The sequence below is a fragment of the Girardinichthys multiradiatus genome, chromosome 15 (genome assembly GCF_021462225.1).
Source record: "Girardinichthys multiradiatus isolate DD_20200921_A chromosome 15, DD_fGirMul_XY1, whole genome shotgun sequence".
NCBI lineage: Eukaryota > Metazoa > Chordata > Actinopteri > Cyprinodontiformes > Goodeidae > Girardinichthys > Girardinichthys multiradiatus.
The window spans coordinates 23,209,600-23,231,592 of record NC_061808.1 but is presented as its reverse complement, the minus strand read 5'-3'; the positions used below and the strand labels follow the sequence as shown (position 1 = coordinate 23,231,592).

The following is a 21,993-nucleotide window of genomic DNA, read 5'->3' as shown; positions in this document are numbered from 1 at the left end:
TCCTATTCAATATCTACATGCTCCCCCTAACTCAGATTTTAATAAATAACAACGTAAGTTATCATAACTACGCAGACGACACACAGCTATACGTTACGATGTCACCAGGTGACTATGAACCCATTCAAGTGCTGGGTAAATGCTTCGAAGAAATCAATGCATGGATGGGCCAAAATGTTCTTCAGCTGAATCAAAACAAAACTGAAGTAATAACTTTGGACCAAAGGAAGAGCGTTTAAAAGTTAGTACACAGCTTCAGTTAATACAGCTAGAAACCACCAATCAGGTTTGAAACCTGGGTGTAGTGATGGACTCAGACCTAAACCTTCAGAGGCACATAAGGACAGTAACAAGGTCGGCCTTCTATCACCTAAAGAACATCTCCAGGATTAAAGGACTAATGTCTCAGCAGGACCTTAAAAAACAAATTCATGCGTTCATCTTTAGTAGAATTGATTACTGCAACGGTGTCTTCACAGGTCTGGGTAAAAAGTCGATCAGACAGCTGCAGTTGATCCAAAACGCTGCTGCCCGCGTCCTCACTAGAACTAAGAAAGTGGAGCACATCACCCCGGTTCTAAAGTCCTTACACTGGCTCCCTGTAGCTCAGAGAATAGACTTTAAAATACTTCTGTTAGTCTATAAATCACTGAATGGCTTAGCACCAAAATACATTACAGACTTGTTGTCAGTGTATCAACCATCCAGACCTCTCAGGTCATCTCGCTAAAATCTACTCTGCAGAACCAGAACCAGAACCAAACATGGAGAAGCAGCTTTTAGTTCTCATGCTCCACTAATCTGGAATAAACTCCCAGAAAACTGTAAAAGTGCCAAAACCCTAAATTGCTTTAAATTAAGATTAAAAACTTAATTGTTTAGAGTTGCCTTTGAATATGTTATCTAAACATAATTAGTTAAGTTTTCAGTCCAATTTTCCTTTCATTTTCTTATCCATCATTCTATTCTCTTTTTTTTCTTAATTACCTCTGTTGTTTGATTTTCTGTATCATTGTAATGTTTTTCCTTATGTACAGCACCTTGAGTGCCTTGTTGCTGAATAGCGCTAAATAAATAAATTTGACTTGACTTGACTTGATTAATTTTCTAAGAGTGTTTAAGAAGGAGTTCAGACAAATTTGCGACGAATAACACAATTCTGAACAGAAATTCAGAACAGGACCATTGTGATTAAATAAGAACACTGTACACTGGCTTGGTTTCATAGTTTTCTAATAATGCAACAGCTTGCAGAAAAACAGGAAATGTAGAAAAAGAGGCAGAACTGCATTGTTTTGCTGCATTTGTTCAGCACCTAAAACTGTATGTAATGATACTGTGACCAACTGTTTCTATCATCAATTTTAGTCCAGTTAACCAAAGATCAAGTTTTGTTAGAGTTTTTGTTTGTGATTTTTGGACAACTGTACCCTCATTAAATTAATCCTTCTTTCCAGTAAATTCTCTAAAAGTAAATAAGGTATTACATCTGGTTAAAGTCAACCTAAGACTGCTGTCACCACTCATGAGCTGGAAAAAAAACTTTGCAGCACAAATGTTTTCACTTTAATGTGACTCAAACAATGAGTAACAAATTTGAAACTAATTGTTCCCGGGATCAGATCAAAGATAGGAGACTCAAAGCAAACAAAGCTGTATATCCGTGTTTAAATGTGTAAAAAGAGACAAAATACACGTCTGACAAAAAAATATATTGTTGTCGTTTTGTTTAACTTGCCACTTGCACACACCGGTAAGTCTTTAGTCAAGTCTTTCCAGTTAAATGTCACTTTCATTATATTAAACGACCTTACTGTATCAACAGAAGGGGCCTATGCTGCTTTCTGCCAAACATTTCTCTCCCATGCAAAGCTAAATGAGAACAATGTGTATCTCCATTTGAAGATAACGCTCCTTTTGTGTCTGATGAAGAACACCCAGATAGTAATTTGACCTCCTCACCTATGAAAACCGTTAAGGATGTTTCTATTATTTTCCATAGAGTTGTAATTCTGCCATTTTTACAGGGGCGTGTAAACTTTTGAAAGCCACTGTACACAATGGCAAATAATTCCTTATCATCCCCCAAGAAGAGCACACATTTGGCCCATCTGGCCCGCTGAATCAGTTCAATGTGTCACAAATAGTTAGGTCCAAATGTTTAAAATATTTCCAGTGTTTAAACCAGCATCTGCTTTTTATTTACCTTCTATAGAAAATCCCCAACAGTGGAAAACAAGATGACTTGAGAGGGAATCAGATCATACTGGGTGAGCAGTTCTTAGAAGTAGGTGTGTTTGCTAATCACAGCAGTTTTGGAAAATGCTCTTCATTTTACAGGTTTGCCTGGGCCATGATGTATGGAAAACCCTTGAGAGCATGCTTTCTGTTTGCTGCTTCCATCCAACAATCATAAAAAAAAATTTCCAGCCTACTTTTTTATTTAGCTTTTAGATAGACCACTTGGGAGTCTCTTATTGTGGTTACAAAGACAGATGTAAAGAATCTTTAATTTCTTGCCTGACCTGTTATAGTGTTAATCATTTAAGGACCTTAAACTGATGCAGGCAGCCATGTGCAGAAAGCCATTTTATTATGGAAAGACTGTACTGGGTGCTTTCACAAGAGGGCTAAGACCTGTGGACATAGGATTTTACTGATGTAGTGCTGATTCCCATAAATACTACCAGAGACGACCTGAAGGTAAGACCCTATGGCTTCCCACATCATGAAGCAATAAGCAATTTAAGGGTGTCTCTCCACCATATTGGCAGAAATTATCTTTTTGGTGCTGCCAAATACACACACACCATGGTTATCGAGGAAAATACCCATATGAGATTAATCACTGAACATTGTTTGCTAGTAAGTTATCTGTACATGCTTACATGTTACAGTACCTCTCCAAAACATCTATTTTCGGCCCTAGTGTCATGTAGTGTAATGGCAGCCAACACATTCAACTATTAATATGTAGACCAGCTGAACAGAGGTTAATACACGTCCTAAATGGGAGAAACATACATCATGGGATTCTGATATTCTTGGCAAATCAATATAAGGATCTCTCCTTATAGTGTCCTATCTCAGGTGCCCCAACAATAAACAGTGAATGGACTGAACCTATATAGCACTTTACAAGTCTTACAGACTGGTCAAAGATCTTTGACACAGGAGCCATGATCACCCAGTCACAATCCACAATGCACACACATTTAAACACCCTTATGCAGATCAGTACACAATCTAGGGTTATGTGCTTTTCCGAAGGTCTGTGGGCCCATGAATAGGTCATCTTCACCACATGGAACAGTGATCCCATCAGCCAACTGGAAGTCCTCACATCAAGCATACTTAAAGTAATTTCTGAAGTAATCAACAGTGCACAAGAACTTTGGGACTACTCAATACTGAGTCCTTTTCTGAAACTTTCAATTATGTCTTTGACTTTTTAGGGTTATGGTCTTAAACATTTAATCAGCTTATGAACAGCCTGTTTGAGTTTAAATATTGTTTTCAATAACCCCCCCCCCCCCATGAAATGCAAAGACTTGTAATGGTATACCCAGCTTTTAAGATTTTCATCAGTGGTGAGCTTCATAGAGATGTATTCCATTCTTTAGCAATGTCAGCACATGTGGCACAATAAGAAACTACTAAATTTATTAATGGCTGTATCTACATTAATGTTGACTTTGCCTAAACATATACATGAAAAGTCAAAATAAAACAAGCAATAAAGAGTAATTCCCAGTGAAGAAACGAGAAGACTTGACTTCAATCATGTTGCATCTTTAAAGCAGAATTGAGGACTTTAAAAAGTGTATTCCAAACTCAAGCATGTTTAACAAAAACAAATACAACCACTGGTTCATCTCAAAGTTTTTTTGCCCTTTTTATGACAGATTGACCTCTGGAGACTTTATACATGCAAAGCATTTTTTGTCTCGTTCAGCTTGTTATTTAAGACAGCTTCAGAAGCCAGAACTGCAGCGTCTCTTTTCTGGCCAGGTTGCTCAACAAGCGATAAGAGCTGAGCCGCGTGCTGCTGCATCATATTACAGCTAGGCAGGTCAGTCAGGTCAGCCACAGGTAACACATCATAAAGTGCTTCAGGGGAAAAAAGTCAAGTCGGTGCACTTTATTTAAAACATCTAGAAACAGATGGAACATCATTTTCTGTCTGCATGACCAATTAACGCATGAAAATTTCAAGATTTTTTCTATGGTCTTCTATGGCAGAACATTAACCTGTACTGTAACTGCTTTGAAAGGTTTATTATTTGCAAACATCAGAGGTAGACTTTGTAAGATCAAATAACTCTGAACAAAGACATATATGAGCAAAAAATAGGTCCAATATGTTGAGCTTTGTGTGAGTTTCTTTATAAAGAGTTTCAAGGAACCGGAACAGTGCTATATAAATTTACCCCGTTATTGTCTGCATATGTCGACTTCTCCAGACATTAATGGTGTCCCTTCTGCCCATGTTTCCCTCAACTAGAACACATCTCGACTAATGGTTAAAACAGAGGGTGAACCACCTTGGAGAATAAAAGTGCTTCAGGCATATTGCTAGCCTTGCAAGAGCATTTATAGCATGAAACTTTTTTTAACTTTTTTTGCAACGTTACAACCATGTGCTGTAGAGATGCTCTACTTCTGCTTTGTGAAGTCTTCTTAAAATACATTAATTTGTAATTGTAATGTGACAAAATTATGTCAAAATTTCAGAATAAATGAGTTACCTTTTGAAAAATTCCTGTCGAAATGAAAAAAAAAGCTAAAATTTTTAAAGGAGACATTCTTGTGATATCAGTCCACTTTTTACCTTTGAAATCTGCCCAAAAAGAAGAAACCCAATCATCAGAGCATCTATTGTTTTCCGAAAACCATTGACTGAGTAGAGTAACTGTTTGATGGACCATAACGTGTTCATCCATCCACGCACCCATTTTTGTTTTCACTTTCTGCACATGTGCACTATCTCTTCTTTACAGCCCCGAGCTGTGTTTACAATAAAATATTGGAAGAGTAAACTCCACTTTGACCTGTCATAACTGTCTACAGGCTTAACTGTTCTGCCTCTGCCCTGCAGAGACTGGCGAACAGCTCAGATGTAAACACACACATGCAAGCAATAGACAACACGCTCCAAAACAGACCTACAATATATGCACACACAACAGTCTTAAAGGGCTCTCAAAGAGCACGTTCTGTTTCCTTTTTTTTCTTCTCATTGTGCCCGAGTGTTTGTTCGGGGGGCATGGTGTCATGAAGATAAGAATAACAATTCATGAGGGAGCACGAGTGGCTGAGAACAGTTTACGAGAGCGTTTCTGAAATGTGCATGCCATATTTCGATAAGGGGCATTGTATATTAGTTTGATTGTTCTTGATAAACATGTATCCATGCAGCGGTTTCAGCTCATAGCAGCCTACAAAGCAAAATACTGCATGCCAACTGCTCCTTTCTTTTTCTGTTAATTAGCCAATGGAAGGTGGTAATCCTCTGAAAATCTGCTAAACTGCAGGTGTACTGTGATATGTTGTTTTGTTGTTTAAATGTGTAAATATACAGAAACTCCAACCATTAACATGTCACCCCTAAAAATATGGAGCTGAGAAGATGAGATTGGAGAACTTTGGGCAGTTGTGCCCACAACAAAATTCTTTCAGACATGTTAGTCAGGCTTAGACTTTGAGTAATTTCAGGTGGTAAAATGGGGCATCTTATAATTAATATATACTAACTTCTTTGTCTTTTCATTTCAAGTTTATACACATATATTTCCACACAAGTTTATCTCAGAAACATGCTTTTTTGTTTTTCTCTTTCTTGAATCCTATAATGAGAAATATGCATTTTGAGGACTGCATCGTTGTTGCTCTTTGGCCTTTTGTGTTTTTTCTCTTTTCCATTAAAACTTCAGATCCAGACAATCACCAGACAAGCTGTCATATATCCAACCTCTGGAATGTCTGAAAGCCTCCTCCTGATTTCACACGTTAAAAAGAGCAACAGTGAAAGAGAAGAAAATGGCCAAGCAATAAGCTTTAGCCATTTTCTTCTCTTTCACTGTTGGCTGGCTTCTGCTCAAATGAGCCATAAAAGTCCAGGTTGATTAGAATAGTTTTTTTAAGAAATTTACACAAGCCTTAAAACAAATTATTGGTGAAACAAATATGCTACATTGAGCTTTGGAGATTTGTTTTTCCCCTCCTCTGCCATCTTCTCCACGGTGCCAAGATAAACCAAGGCCTTCGCTGAGTCTTCTTTGTCACAGTTCCAGTTGTTTAAAATGTTGGAATTGCTGCTTTGACTGTAGATATGGGCACATTTAGGCTGACTTATGAAGATCACTACAACATTTCTGTCTTGGATGACGTGTTTTGTTTTTGTCTTTTCCCATTTTTAAGAGTAGCTTCAACAAATGGCTATCTCATCCTTTTTGTACCGCTGGAAAACAAAATTTTTACCATGACTATTTTTACCATGACTACACCAATGAGAAAGCCAACCAATCACTGCTGTGCAGCTGTTGTATTTATTTGAATTTTATTCATTTTATTTCCTATGATTGTTTGTTTACAAGTTCTTCAAGAGCAGAACTAGCAGTTCCATTAAGAGATGCATCAATTTCGAGGCCAGCATCTCAAATGGGCTCTGATTAAAGTTTGTCAGGTCAAATAAAAAACAATTTATCTCATTAAATGGATCAAATCTAAAACTACTTTAATTTTTCAGCCTATAAATGCATCAACTAATATATGTACTTTAAAGCATTTTTTGAATTTAATAAGATCTGATCAACTTTAGGGACAAATGGGTTGATTCCTTTATTTTAAGATGGATTCAAAAACCATTACTATACCTTTATCAAAAACATTTACCTCTTTCTTTTCTTTTACGTGTCAGAGTAAAGCAAATCTGGTTCAGCAGCTCCTACTTCAAAGACAGACTTAAATCATTTGAAATTAATAAAAATTGTGTTTTATCTGTTTCATTGCTTCAGTTTGTAGCATAATTTCAGTTTTGAAACGTTTTCCAGCAGTCTAGATTGGAATCCTCTATCATCATTCCTGTCATATTGACAGTTCTGAAAAGGACAAACACTTATTGAGTTAAGGTCATCAAAAGTGCTTTCTTCACTTTTGTTTGAATTCCTTCTCAGATAAAAAAAAACTACCTAAAAAACCTTTCGAAAATCACTGAAGTTTTTTGCAGTTTGTCAATCTGAGATTACTTTTTTAAGACAGAGATGACGGTGCCCGAAAGCAAGATTGCACATGTTACAAGACATAAGGACAGTAAGCAAGGGAGAAGGAAAGTACCTTACACTGATCTATGATCAGTTAGATAGAAGGCATGTTGACAGGAGTGCTGAGAGGGACGCACTGCAAGTTGGTGCAGGACAGGGGTTGTGATCTTGAAACTGTTGCAGAACAGATGAAAAAAAAACAATTATGTGTCGGGTTTTAACAAGGTAAAATCTGATCGTATCTGTGCCTGAATGTTGAAACATTACATCACATGCATATGGATAGATTGTGTTCTTTTTTTCCTGACAGTGACAGCCACTGCTGAAAAATGCTTCTCTGATGTAGGAAAGCTCTGTTTAATGATTTATTAGGAATTGATAACATATGGATGCTTTAGCTGATCCTAGTAAACATGCCTGGGTCCCAACCAGGGCATTTTCTAAATGATCTGTATCAAAGTCCATGACTGAAGTCAGCTCATTCTTTGGGTGGGTCTGGTGTCTGTGATTTTCACAGCCCCTTGTAGATACAACTTGTATGGCTAATTTTTTTAAATAACATCCTGTTTTGTGTGCACAGCTAGGAAAACCATACATACCAAAACCATACAAACCAACATATTCCAAAGTAAAAAATAAAACATTATCAGGATAAAGTTTAGAAAACCCTCTCATGTCATTGTTTCTCAGTTCATTCATTACACCAAGCCTGACTTCTCTTCTTTGATGTCCACTGTCACAATCCAATTAATTTATGATGGTAAATTGCCCCCCACATAATTTCCATTCAGGGTCTCAACTACTCCAAAAGCTTCATTTTCTCAAGATCGACATTTCTCAGAGAACTCAAGGAAACATGTGCATATATGATTCTGACATCATAAAACAAGTGAAATATTTGCTTCTCACAGCTGGAAAATTTCAAGGTAATTGAGCCAATACATCAGCAAAAGTGAAAGGCTACAGCCATAGACTGTGGATGTTTAATTCATTTCATACGTAGACCTTTACATTTGTTTATTGGTGTAATGGGAGGCCTCTTTAAGCTTTTAAACAAGTAAGCCTAGAAGAAACCTATTGCATATTTATTCTGATTAAGTATCCTGCTTTTCTTTTTATTGATTAAGGTGAATTTGATGTGATTGGCACCTGCTTTTGCCAGATGGCCTGTTTGCTGTGCATGCATGTTTTGTGTGTTAAAAAAATGGCCATGTGTTTCACGGTATGAGACAGGAGCCACATTTCTCCCACAAAATCACATTCTGGCCAATGTCACTCTTTTGCTTCAGGGGGTTAAAAAATCTGGGAACCATACCCACTCATGAGAAAGAAAACAATGCATGTAATTGCTAATTCACTTACAAAGCTTTAGCTAAATATTGCAGCAGGATAATAGCAAAATAAGAATATTTTTAACTAAATATTTTCCACCGAAATCCTATTTCATCTGCTTCTTGATAAAGCATTTAGTTGCAGGGGTCACTAATTTGACTCCTAATCAGTTTGCATTCGAACAAGATTCCAGCTCCACTCCTCACATGTTTAGCATACACGGTCATATTTGTGGTAATCCCACTTGAGTGTCCTACCTTAAATTACACCTTTCTCATATAAGCTCTCTTAGCATCAAAAGACCACTTGAGGCTTGAGGGAAAGGAGCGAGAGTTCATTCAAGGAAGGATTGTTTTAAAGTACATGACATTAACAAACAAATGACATCAAACCAAAGCCCCATTAAAAAGGAAATTGCACAAAATTCCCCCCTAAAGACATTGGCTCATTAGTTTTTTCTTCAGCGTTGGGGGTGGGGATGCCTTAAGGAAATCAATGAGCTTTGATGCTAAGTAGTTTCAGTCAGTGAGGCACAGGAGGTCAGAAAAGGAGGAGGTGAATGGGCTGAAACACCTGTTTGATAAGAGCACGGATGTATGCCTGAATCATGCCCAAAGTGCCAGTAAGCCTTAGAGTTTATAAGAAGGAAGCGACTTGCTTTAAATGAAAACAGAAACACAGCATGTTCTTTGAAGTAAAGGGAGATTTCTGAGAGCTTTTCTTATAGGCCTGATGGTAGCGACAACATGAGCGCCTATCTAGATGTGATAAGGGTCATGTTCTTCTGTTTGTGATCTCCTAAAAGACATTTTCTGGAGTTATCATTGTTATACTTCACTGACCCGTTTTCATCCCAAAGAAATCAAATGCTCTTGTTTGTATTTTTGTTTTCAACACACAAAATGTCTCCTTTGGCATCTGTCCTGTGACACATCTGCAGAAGAAGTATATGAGAACAAATAATCAGCTCTGATGAAATTCCAGGTTTCTGAGCCTAATTTACAGTTCAGGTGTCATAGTTGCATTTTCCTGATATTTGCTCATTTCCATCCCTTTGGCTAAAACCATACTTTGAAGAGAGATTATAAAGGATTGACATGAGCAAAGGTATCAGTCAGATTACAAAAACTCCACACCATTGTAACGGCACTTGGTACTATGGAAGGGCATCATCAATAATTAAAGAAAATAATGGCTTTACAAAAACGCAAACATGGTTTTCCAAAATTATAATGAAGGAAAAGACAAAACAGGAACTGAACAGGAAGGCTACTGTAGCTTTTTTAGATTTTATTCATTGTTTGTGTTTCAGTTGAACTGTTCAGGATAAATCTTATGGTAAAGGTGACTTAAGTTCCGAAGTGATTTATCATCGTCTCATTTTTTACATCACAAAAGCTGTTATTAACAGCAGTGTGTACAATCTTGAGATCTGGAATAATAAGAAGACATTTTGTAATGGAAGTTATACTCAGTGGTAGACAAATAATAGAAGTTAAGGGTTTTTAAGAGGTTAAACACATTTTTAAACTAGATTTATCTTAGATTAAGATGTCCCGATTTGATATTTGGGTTCAGATTATCAGTATCAAGAGTCCAAGCCTTAATTTAGCTCTCTAGTTTTGTGTACTGTGATTTTTATGTCAAGTGCAACTACAGTATGGTGCTCACCCACATTTTGTGTTTAGAAAGCGCGTCCTAGTTTTGTGGGCCATGCCAATTATTTTGCTGTTGATACTGAACCAGCATGGCTACCACAGCATCTTGCAGCAGCATGCTATTCCATCCGGTTTGCGTTTAGTTGGACCATCATTTATTTTTCAACAGGACAATGACCCCAAACACACCTCCAGGCTTTGTAAGGGCTATTTGACCAAGAAGGAGAGTGATGGGCCAGATGACCTGACCTCCATAGTCACCGGACCTGAACCCAATCAAGATGGTTTGGGGTGAGCTGGACCACAGAGTGAAGGCAAAAGGGCTAACAAGTGCTAAGCATCTCTGGGAACTCCTTCAAGACTGTTGGAAAACCATTTCAGGTGACTACCTCTTGAAGCTCATCAACAGAATGCCAAGAGTGTGCGGAGCAGTAATCAAAGCAAAAGGTGGCTACTTTGAAGAACCTAGAATATAAGACATATTTTCAGTTATTTCACACGTTTTTGTTCAGTATATAATTCCACATGTGTTAATTCATAGTTTTGATTCCTTCAGTGTGAAGCTACAATATTCATAGTCATGAAAATAAAGAAAACTCTTTGAATGAGAAGGTGTGATATGTACTGTACATATATATATATATATATATATATATATATATATATATATAAAAGAAATAGCATAAGCAACAGTGGTCTGTTTTTGTGTGATATATTTCTTTGTTTGATTTATTTTTTTATTAATCAGGCAAAAAGGAAAGGAAGTTTTGTAATAATCACTTGTCATAACTGGCAAATAAATCCACTTTAACTCTATAATAACATATCCACAAACCAACACTCCTTGAGCTGCTGGCGGATGGCTCTAGGGAAGAAGAAGACAATTATAACAATGGATCCCAGGCTTTGTGAGATAAATTCTGAAGAGAGCCGTTCTGGGTACAATAATTTTCTTAAATGTTTAAAAAGTTATCCTGTGATTTAAAAAATAGAGATTATAATGGTTAAACTAATTTTATTGTATATTTAAATAATATGATGCAATGCAACTGCAGAAGTGGCAAAATTGGTTAGTCTTTTACCTGGTAGTAAAATAAATAATAATAAATAAATAATTGAAAATAACTACAGGCTGTGCCTTCTGTGCTGTTGATTACATGCTGATCTTAAAAAGCTAATAAAACCTTTAGATAATAATGACCTAACGTTATGTAACATGTGAAAGTATATTGTTACTTTTGTTCAAAAGTATTTATTCCAGGGTCAAAGAAAGGCTTCAGACTAATTACTGCATATAGGTTGATATGTTGTGACCCTTACAAATAGGGTTCCTTTTAGTTATTGCAGAATTAACGAGCAACATTGATTTCAACTAAAAAACTTGAAAAACCTCTTATTTTCTTAAATAGCTGTATTTCAGTTATTGCATTAGAAGGCAAACATAAGCCAAAAAAAATATTTATTTCTGTAATTTGGACAAAATAGATTACAATTTATTTTACCTGTCAGGATCTGGGTTGTGTGGTCATTTATTTAACTTTTTCATAGCAGGTCCTTTTGGAGGGCGGAGCTGTGCTGTTACTTTCCCTTACACCTGTGAGGGATCAGACTCATCAAGGGAGCATAAAAGGAGTAGGCTGCTGATCATTCGACATCTAAGTGTCAACCCTAGTGGTACCTCTAGCCCTCTGAGCCTTGTATTGATTATCTGAGATTTTTAAGCGTTCTAACCCCTAAGTTCTCCTACTTTCTGAAGGTGCCTCCCAAAACTCTGGCTGTTGTTTCCTCTTAGTTGCTTCCTAAATGGCAAGCCCGGACCCTCCTGGATTCCACGCTTCCAGATCTCAACCTGACTCCTACGCTACCCTGAGCTCTCTCACTCCTCATGCCAAGACCATGTCTGCCCTCCAACAAACTGCTTCCTCCGCCATCAAAAAGACAAGACCGCCTTCCTACATCTGACACCCCCTCCTGGACCGTAACTCCGCTCACATCAGAAAGCCATTGCTCCTTGGTTATCTTCTCCTTACACTGAGCCCCTACTCATCCTTTCTGTTCTCTCTCCTAGTGGCGGGCCTGACCAAACTGCCGAGGTTCTCTTCCGATGCAGCTTAAGATTGTGCTTTAAATAAACATCCTACAAATGTCTCCTGGTAGTTTCTGCATGTGGGTCAAAAAACTTTCTAAAACGATAACAGTTTTTAATTATATTTTAATCTATTATTTATGTATTTATTTTAAAGCCCTTAAATTACTTGTGTTGTGAGAAAGTACTACTAACTGTAACAACATGATGTTGGGACCCCAGCCATGGGTTACAACATTAAAGGCCGGTAAGAACTTTTCTGGAACTTTCAAAATAAATCACATTAACCTACTTTCAGCACAGCCAGGAACAAGAACAAGAGGAGTAACAGCTGACTTCCCGTGACATCACTGCTTGAATAAACACCCCGCGTTCCAACAAACTGACCTCTTCCACACAGGTCCACAGCGGAGCTGGAAGGAGAGACGAAGAAGTATGTCTCTTGCTGGCAAGCAGACATAACTCTTCAACTTGGATCCAGAGTGACTACAATCACTTGCAACAAAGTTAAGTAATGATTTGCTGTTCAAGTATCCAACGTTAATTCATTTAAGGGTGTAATGAGACAAGTTTAACTTGGTTTTTCTTCTGAGGCCTCCAGGAACCGCCCTAATCGAAGCACATTCCCCTTACGGCCTGGAAAAGAAGGCCGGGACCGCATCGCACACCTTCCTGCGTGCACGTCCAGGTAGCGAGAGGTACCCTGCCGCATCGCGGCCTCTCAAGGAGCCAAACGTGCCTTTGTTGTATGGCAGAACAAGCCACCCCACTCTAAAGGGTTAGCTGCAAGCTAACCCTTTGTTTACCCACACGTGGATGTTTCCCTCAACGCCCAGGACAACTTCTCTTCAGCACAGTTCAGGTAAGAGGTAGTGTTTGGGCAGCGAAGATTAGTTTAGTGTTAAATAATCTAAATAATGTTCGCTTAATGACGTTTGTTTTTGTTTGTGTTGAGAAACTCAGCTAATGATGTGTTTTGTGTTGTGTTTTTAAAGTTAAGACAAACTTTATTAAAATTGTGGTTTTTAAACACAGAAGATCGGCCATAACGCGTCATCCACTCTTATGCTTTTCAACCCTTTTATTAGTTGTATTTTAAAGGTATGTGTTTGATTCTGGTAACAAATAAAAACTTATTTTGTTAGCTCCAACCGCTAATGGCTAAGAACACGTGCTCGCCCACCTTATGAGTCAGCTGAAGATCATTTACCCAGAAAGGTTGTTAGTTTCCAATCTAGAAAGTAATATTTGCTTAAATATTATATTACTAAACGTGGTACCTAACTAAACAGCTACAGGTCATTTTCCCAAAAAGGTTGTTGGTCCTCATTCAAAATAATATTTTCTAAAATATTATTTTAACATTTCCTTAAATAATATGTGTACTAGGCGAAGCCAGCTAATTAAACACCATTAAGACCCATTTATCCAAAGGGTTTGGTTCTTATTCAAAATAATATTTCCTTAAATATTATTTTAATATTTCCTTAGTAATATTTCTTTAAATATTATTTGAATAAATAAAAGGCAGCTAATTAAACACCATTGAGAATTAGTCATCCATAAGGTTGGTTTTATTCAGAAAATCATTCTTTAAAATGTTATTTTATTAAAATAATGTTTTATCTGATCTTGGATTGCAATTGGTTGTTTAAAGGTATACCAATTATTGCCTAAGTTGGTTCCAAGACTAACTTAATTTAATTTTCAGATTCTTCAAGATAATCCTTGGTTCTCAAACATAAACATTGCATGGTAATGTTGCATCACTCTTTTGGTCATGGTTTTCAACCATCTTTGATTCACGTGTTTATATTGTACATAGCCCATTAGTCTTCCTTATTCTTTCATTCTGCTTGGTAGTTTAGTTGGATTGTTTTAGCATAGTGAAGAGTTTGTTGATTAAAATATGTTTGACTTTGAGTTGACTTATTTTTTCTAATAAATTCTTGTATTTTAGGAAACTGTGTGAATTCATTCTGTGTGTGTGCAGAGTTTATGCTGTTCAGTAATACCAGAGCTTGGCTCATCCCTTTAAATTTTGTCCTAATACCACCACCTTATTGGGCTGGTATTCACAGAACAACCTTTAACGGACCAAAATATTATTTCACATTAAAGTATTAATATTAAATGATATATTCATGGTGTAGATGCAACAGTTTTTTTAATGTACTCGACACTAACTTCTCCAAGATCCTAAGAGACCTTTTAAATGAACTCACCAGACGGCTCTTTCTGGAAATGGATCCAATTTGAAATCCAGGAAGCAGTATTTTATAGAGGTCAATACCAAATGAGATCATTGAGGAGAATATCATCACACAAGTTTCTGATTCTTAGTTTAACAGTTGTAGGTTTAACAGAACAGAAATGGAAGGATAAGAGATGGTCATTGGAGTTTTCTGTTGTTTCTTTTTCTACCATCAGCTAATTTGATAATGCATGTGATCTCCACGTGGGATCGGAGAATCCAGTGGGACAACTTTGAAGGGATCAATAAAAAAACTCTTGCTGGTGGGCAAACCACAGTTTGAAACCACAGTGACTAGCTGGTGAAAAAGAACACAACACAAACATGATGTATGTTTGCTGTAAGCAGGACTTATGTGAAGAATAGTGAGGGTTCATTGATCAATTTGTTTTGGACTGATACATTAGTAAAAGCTACACAATCTCACAATGTCTCTATTTGAGGATCAAAAATGGTCCTGCACATGTTCTGTTTCTGATACATGCATTGATGCTAGTAGAGATAAATCGAAGCTCTCTAAAAGATGACAATACACCTGAATTTTTCCCCCTAATTGTCTGGCATTACATCAGACCAAATATTTTGTATTTTAGGTTAGTTAGGTTTACCAAAACAATTTTTGCTTGCAAAATGCCATATAATTAGAAAATGTTTGCTTAAATAATATTTTCTTTCTTTCAGAAGTCAGAAGTATATATGCAAAGTTAAAATGCCCTTAAACAAGCTGGGAATGCCCAGATGATGAGATCATGACTTTGCAAGCTTCTTCATAACATTGGTCTTAATTGGAGGCACACCTGTGGCTGTTTTTTAAGGTAACTCCTAAAACAAACTACTTCCGTTTGTGACATCATAGGATAATAAAAAGAAAACACAAAATCACACAGGAAGAGAATTGTGGACCTCCACAAGTCTAGTTCATCCTTAGGTACAATTTCCAGATGCTTGAAGGTGCCATGTTGTTCTGTTCAACCAACTAGATGCAAGTATGAACTTCATGGGAATGTCCAGCCATCATACCCTTCAGAAAAAAGATTCTGTGTTCCAGAGATGAATGTGTCTTAGTTTGAAATGTGTGTATTAACCACATCATAAAAGTAAAAAACCTTGTGAAGATGCTGGCTAAAGCTGCCAAAAGAGTGTGTTCATCCGTAGTGAAACAAATTCGGTGTCAGCATAGACGAAGATGACTCCAGTAAGAAGAAGCCGTTTATCCAAAGCAGCATAAAAAGTTAACAACGCACTCAGGGATGCAGTCCTTAATTTTCAGAGATTTGTCCTATGGTCTGATTAAACTAAAATTATTTGGCCATAAGGTCCATCATTACATTTGAAGGAAGAAGGGGGAAGGCTTGCATCCTAACTGAATTTCAGGGGTGGCAGCATCATGTTGGGTGGATCTTTTGCCGCAGGTTGGACTGGTGCACTTCACAAAATATATTGCATCATAGGTAAAGAGCAACTCATGGAAATATTACAAGATTTCAGCCAGGTTGGTAAAGTTTAGGCACAAATTATCCATGCTTTTTGCTCAGAATATTATATATTAATGCCTTTCTTCTATCAACAGTAGGAGTATATAAGCCTGGTTAGTTAGTCAAGCCTTTTTGTCGGCTTTCAACAACCATGTGTCTCATAGCTTATCAACAGTATTTTTTTAAATGGAGTAGTTAAATAAAATTTATGGGTGGTACTTCTTTAGTTTCATTATAACGGTTGCCTGTGTTTTTAATGACCAGACATACTTCGCTGTTTTTCACAATTGAATATTGAATATAATTCCAACAGCTAATGAAAAGTTGGGACGTTTAGCCTCTTTTGGCTATTCTTACAGAGCTGACTAATTAATTGCACCACCAGGAGTGGGGGAAGGAGGTTGAGTGTTACTCCATGTTGCATGCAACCTCAGAGATTCCTGCAATTCAAAGACCTTGATGAGTTATGGAAACTTGTTCAGACCATAGTAACATTAAGATGAAAAATGTTAAACCAATTTAAATATATACAGTACAGACCAAAGGTTTGGACACACCTTCTCATTCAAAGAGTTTTCTTTATTTTCATGACTATGAATATTGTAGCTTCACATTGTAGGCATCACAACTATGAATTAACACATATGGAATTATATACTGAACAAAAACGTGTGAAACAACTGAAAATATGTCTTATATTCTAGGTTCTTCAAAGTAGCCACCTTTTGCTTTGATTACTGCTACGCACACTCTTGGCATTCTGTTGATGAGCTTCAAGAGGTAGTCACCTGAAATGGTTTTCCAACAGTCTTGAAGGAGTTCCCAGAGATGCTTAGCACTTGTTGGCCCTTTTGCCTTCACTCTGTGGTCCAGCTCACCCCAAACCATCTCGACTGGGTTCAGGTCCGGTGACTGTGGAGGCCAGGTCATCTGGCGCAGCACCCCATCACTCTCCTTCTTGGTCAAATAGCCCTTACACAGCCTGGAGGTGTGTTTGGGGTCATTGTCCTGTTGAAAAATAAATGATGGTCCAACTAAACGCAAACCAGATGGAATAGCATGCTGCTGCAAGATGCTGTGGTAGCCATGCTGGTTCAGTATGCCTTCAATTTTGAATAAATCCCCAACAGTGTCACCAGCAAAGCACCCCCACACCATCACACCTCCTCCTCCATGATTCACGGTGGGAACCAGGCATGTAGAGTCCATCCGTTCACCTCTTCTGCGCCGCACAAAGACACGGTGGTTGGAACCAAAGTTCTCAAACTTGGACTCATCAGACCAAAGCACAGATTTCCACTGGTCTAATGTCCATTCCTTGTGTTCTTTAGCCCAAACAAGTCTCTTCTGCTTGTTGCCTGTCCTCAGCAGTGGTTTCCTAGCAGCTATTTTACCATGAAGGCCTGATTCACACAATCTCCTCTTAACAGTTGTTCTAGAGATGTGTCTGCTGCTAGAACTCTGTATGGCATTGACCTGTTCTCTAATCTGAGCTGCTGTTAACCTGTGATTTCTGAGGCTGGTGACTCGGATGAACTTATTGTCTGCAGCAGAGGTGACTCTTGGTCTTCCTTTCCTGGGGCGCTCCTCATGTGAGCCAGTTTCTTTGTAGCGCTTCATGGTTTTTGCAACTGCACTTGGGGACACTTTCAAAGTTTTCCCAATTGTTCGGACTGACTGACCTTCATTTCTTAAAGTAATGATGGCCACTCGTTTTTCTTTACTTAGCTGCTTTTTTCTTGCCACAATACAACTTCTAACAGTCTATTCAGTAGGACTATCAGCTGTGTACTGTATCCACCTCCTGCACAACACAACTGATGGTCCCAACCCCATTTATAAGGCTTGAAATCCCACTTATTAAACCTGACAGGGCACACCTGTGAAGTGAAAACCATTTCAGGTGACTACCTCTTGAAGCTCATCAACAGAATGCCAAGAGTGTGCAGAGCAGTAATCAAAGCAAAAGGTGGCTACTTTGAAGAACCTAGAATATAACACTTATTTTCAGTTGTTTCACACTTTTTTGTTCAGTATATAATTCCACATGTGTTAATTCATAGTTTTGATGCCTTAAGTGTGAAGCTACAATATTCATAGTCATGAAAATAAAGAAAACTCTTTGAATGAGAAGGTGTGTCCAAACTTTTGGTTTGTACTGTATATATATACTTTACCCAGAAAGCAGTAACACCCCAATGCTTAGCATACAGATTTGCAGTTTGTGTTCAAGCCCATATACCCCTTAGTAGTCTATGCAGGAGAGTGTGTCTTGCTTCCCTTTTCTGCAAACACACTGATTGCACAAAAGTAAATCTGCATGGCAATTTAATCTGCAGTCTCATCACATTTAATTGTCATGTTATTTGGTAAGAAATAATATTTGTTATGGCACCAACTTGATCCAGTATCGGTATTGGACGAGATACTCATGTCATTCTTGGATCCAGGTGTCATGTTTTTTTATTGCTGCAGCTCATTTTTTGACTGATTAAACTTTGGAAGTTTAAGCTCGCAGCCTAAAAAGTTGCAACTACAGCAGACTCTCAGTCAATAGCTGCATAATGAACACCTTACTGCAGCTGCACCTTAGTTGGAGCATGCTTACTGGGCTACAATATCACGCTTCTTGGTAAAAAAAAAAAAAAAACAGTCTTAAAAAGCCACTGTCACATGTTTTTGAGTTTGTATTACTGAAAATATCCATTGAGCCATTGTTTTACACTTCAGAGTTCAGGTCACGAAGGCTTGCAGGTCTAGGTTGGGAACCCAGACAGTACTCGCCATAGCAACACTCTCCAGTTCATTCTGGTTTGTCCCTAGGCAATCCCCGGCCAAACAATATACATATAATATATCTAGTGTGTTCTTGGCCAGCCTTAGGATCTGTATGTATACACACACAGTTGAGAAAATGTTTTGCTAATGCTAATTAGCATGATGTCAACATTAAATTGCTGAATGCTGGGGTTCATTAACATTATTTCCTCCATGTTGCAAATGACAATAGAGTACAATAAATGTTGCTAATTCAAAAGATGGACCTAAAACATTGCTTCTAGAAAAGCATTTTCTGTAATCTATGAACCTTAAAATTCACAAAATAACTTGTCTTGTATCTATGTATTGATGGTTAACAGGTTCCCTAATTGGTTGGACATGCTAATCACAGCAGCCCTGTTTGAAGTTTATATGTCTTTTACAGCAGAGAAAGTTGAAGATATAGTGAAACGTAGGGTATATACTTAATTACAGCCCCTGCACTCAAGCACAGATGAAAAGTGCACTTTCACATATATATTTGGCACAGAGGTCTAGTTTTAATTTCATTCCACCTATCCTAGATGACTTCATTCCAGAGAGTTGAGTTAATGCACATATCCAACCACGTTTCTTTTATGCAACAATTCATGAATTTCAGCACTGACCATGAAAAACAACTGTCTTCAAGCTCAGTCAAATGATAGACCTTGGAAGAAATGTGAGCGAGGCAACAAAGATCAATGAGCACCAGCAAAGGAAACAGGAGGAGTTTGTGTCGGCCAATACCGGCGGACCGCAGGGAGCAGCATCTGACGCAAACCAGGAAGCCACCTGATGTGAGAGGGGTCAGATAAATGCAACAGCACCAACAGCCACACGGGACAGGTGCTTCCTTAATGATACACTCCACACTTACACACACATGCACATCAAAAACAGGCACATGGACTAGCTTACTATATTGGGCCTTTTGCTCATCTCCTCCCTGAGATGTGTCAGAGGCTTTCCCAGACATCCAGCCCACGCAAATGCACACATGCATCCTCAGACAGCAGGGCCGGGGTGGGAAGGACTAGCGTACTTAGGTGGACGGAGGACACGGCACGCACACAGACAAGCCTGACAACAGGCAGGAAACTCTAGAGAGTAGCCTCTGCTGTTTTCTCCCTTATTCCCAGTCTCAGTTTCCATTTTTATCAGCACAGGTAAGACATGTAACATTTGTGGAAGAGAAAACCCAAAAGGTAAACAGGAGCACTATGAAAACGTCAAATAAACCTTGACAAAAACTGAAAGGCAGCCAAGCACAAAAATAGGAATGTCTCATGTTTTACGTATAAGAGGGGTTAAGATGGCTCATCCTTCCTATCACGTTTCCTCTTTTAGCAGTCTACAGGAAAGCGTACATCGAATATACTGTTTGGGAATTCTGACAGAATGCCTGTATTACTTCCATACAGTGACTCACATGTGATAAGGTGAAGAGAAATGGGGGCTTGTGAAGTGTCCATACGTGCAGATTACACGCCAGAGGAAAACAATGGGACCATCAAACTCCTATGGGGTCCTGAGAAGAGGACTGTTGGGGTTAGGAATGAAAATGGAGTGGGAAGTGGATAACCTGCTGCACATTTGCAAATCTGCATCGCCTTTTAAAGACACACAGCAAGACACACATTTGGAACTTATTAAAGCACTGACCTGAGGAGGGCTGCAACCAAAGACGAGGGACTGCTCATTCCGATTTAAAATGGGCCAGACGTCTTCCTGGCTTAAGTGAAGCTTTGTGGAAACCTGAAAAAAAATACTGCTACAATTTACAGAGTCACAGGAAATGAAGGTTTCTGTAAATATGTTAACAAAATGCATCCTTTCTGTCAGTGTGTCATCAGCTCCGCTTTAATAGTAGCTGTCTGTGTTTGTAAATAGGACTCTGTCATTTAGTACTGCGACGTGGTAAAGCCTCAGAGACATAATTAAAGCCACCAGCAGTCTTTCTTTTCACAAACTATGTATGTGAATTCGTGCAAAATGTGTTTGGTCCCATGTGAAAATCCATGTTTGCAAAGGTAAAGAGCCTTGCAAAACTATTTAACCATTTTTTACATTTTGTCATATTGCAACCATAAACTTTAATGTGTTTTCTTTGAAATGCATGCAAAGACCAAAAGTCAGAAAGTTGCAAGTGATTTGGAAGTGGGAATCATGGTAATGGAATCACCTTTTGCTGCAATTACAGCTAAAAGACTTTTTAGCTATGTCTCTATCAGCTTTCTCATACAGATTCGAAGTTACAGGTTAATCAGGTAATAATTTTGCCTTGATTTGATTGTATCTCTCTCTGTTTACAATTGATTTTTGCTGGAAGGTGGGCATCTTCAGTCTTTTCCAGCCTCTAACAGTTTTTTTTACAGGATTGCCCTGTTAGCTCCATTTTTCTATCAACTGTGACCAGTTTCTCAGTTTCCCTGACTCTGCTGAGGAAAAGCAACCCCACAGCATGATGCTGCCACCACCATAGCTTTGGTCTCTTCTGGGTAATGTGGAGTGTTAGTTTTGCATGTAGACAAAAACGTTATATTTTTATCTCATTTGATTGGAGTGCCTAATTCCACATGTTTGTTGGATCTCCCTACATGGCTTAAGGCAAAGTTTAAACAAGACTTCCTGTGGCTTTCTTTCAACACTGCTAAACTTCAAATGAAGGCTAGATTTATGGAGTGACAATTAATAGTTATATTGTCCATAAATTTTCCTACCTGAGTTGTTAATCACTGTAGTCCCTCCAGAGCTACCATGGGCCTGTCATTTTCCTTAAATTGCACAGCCATTTACATCTTTGTGTTGGTGTATCACATGAAATTCTAATAAATATATTGAAGTTTGTGGTTGTGACCAAATGTAACAAATGTGACAAACTGTAAAAAGACTAAAGTTGTTTGAATACTTGGTTTGTTCGTACTATCTTCTTTTTTTTTTAGTATCCACCCATCGTCTATCTGCCAACCTATGCAGGGTTGGCTGGGACGAGCTGGAGCCTATTTCCAGCGGTTATTGGTCAAGAGGCAGGATATTTCCTGGACAGGTTGACATTTCATCACAGCTTGACACAGAGACATGCAGTGCAAACAACCATTAATACACACACTCTCTCTTAAGGGCA

At 38.1% G+C, this 21,993-nt stretch overlaps 1 long non-coding RNA gene across 1 annotated transcript; it reads left to right on the top strand.

The window, feature by feature from the left end:
• The first annotated feature begins 15,275 nt into the window (after positions 1-15,275).
• LOC124882346 lies at positions 15,276-21,781 on the top strand. The gene is made up of 3 exons (XR_007041877.1): positions 15,276-15,407; positions 19,519-19,715; positions 20,291-21,781. It is a non-coding gene; the product is annotated as an uncharacterized LOC124882346 (long non-coding RNA).
• Positions 21,782-21,993: the final 212 nt, after the last annotated feature.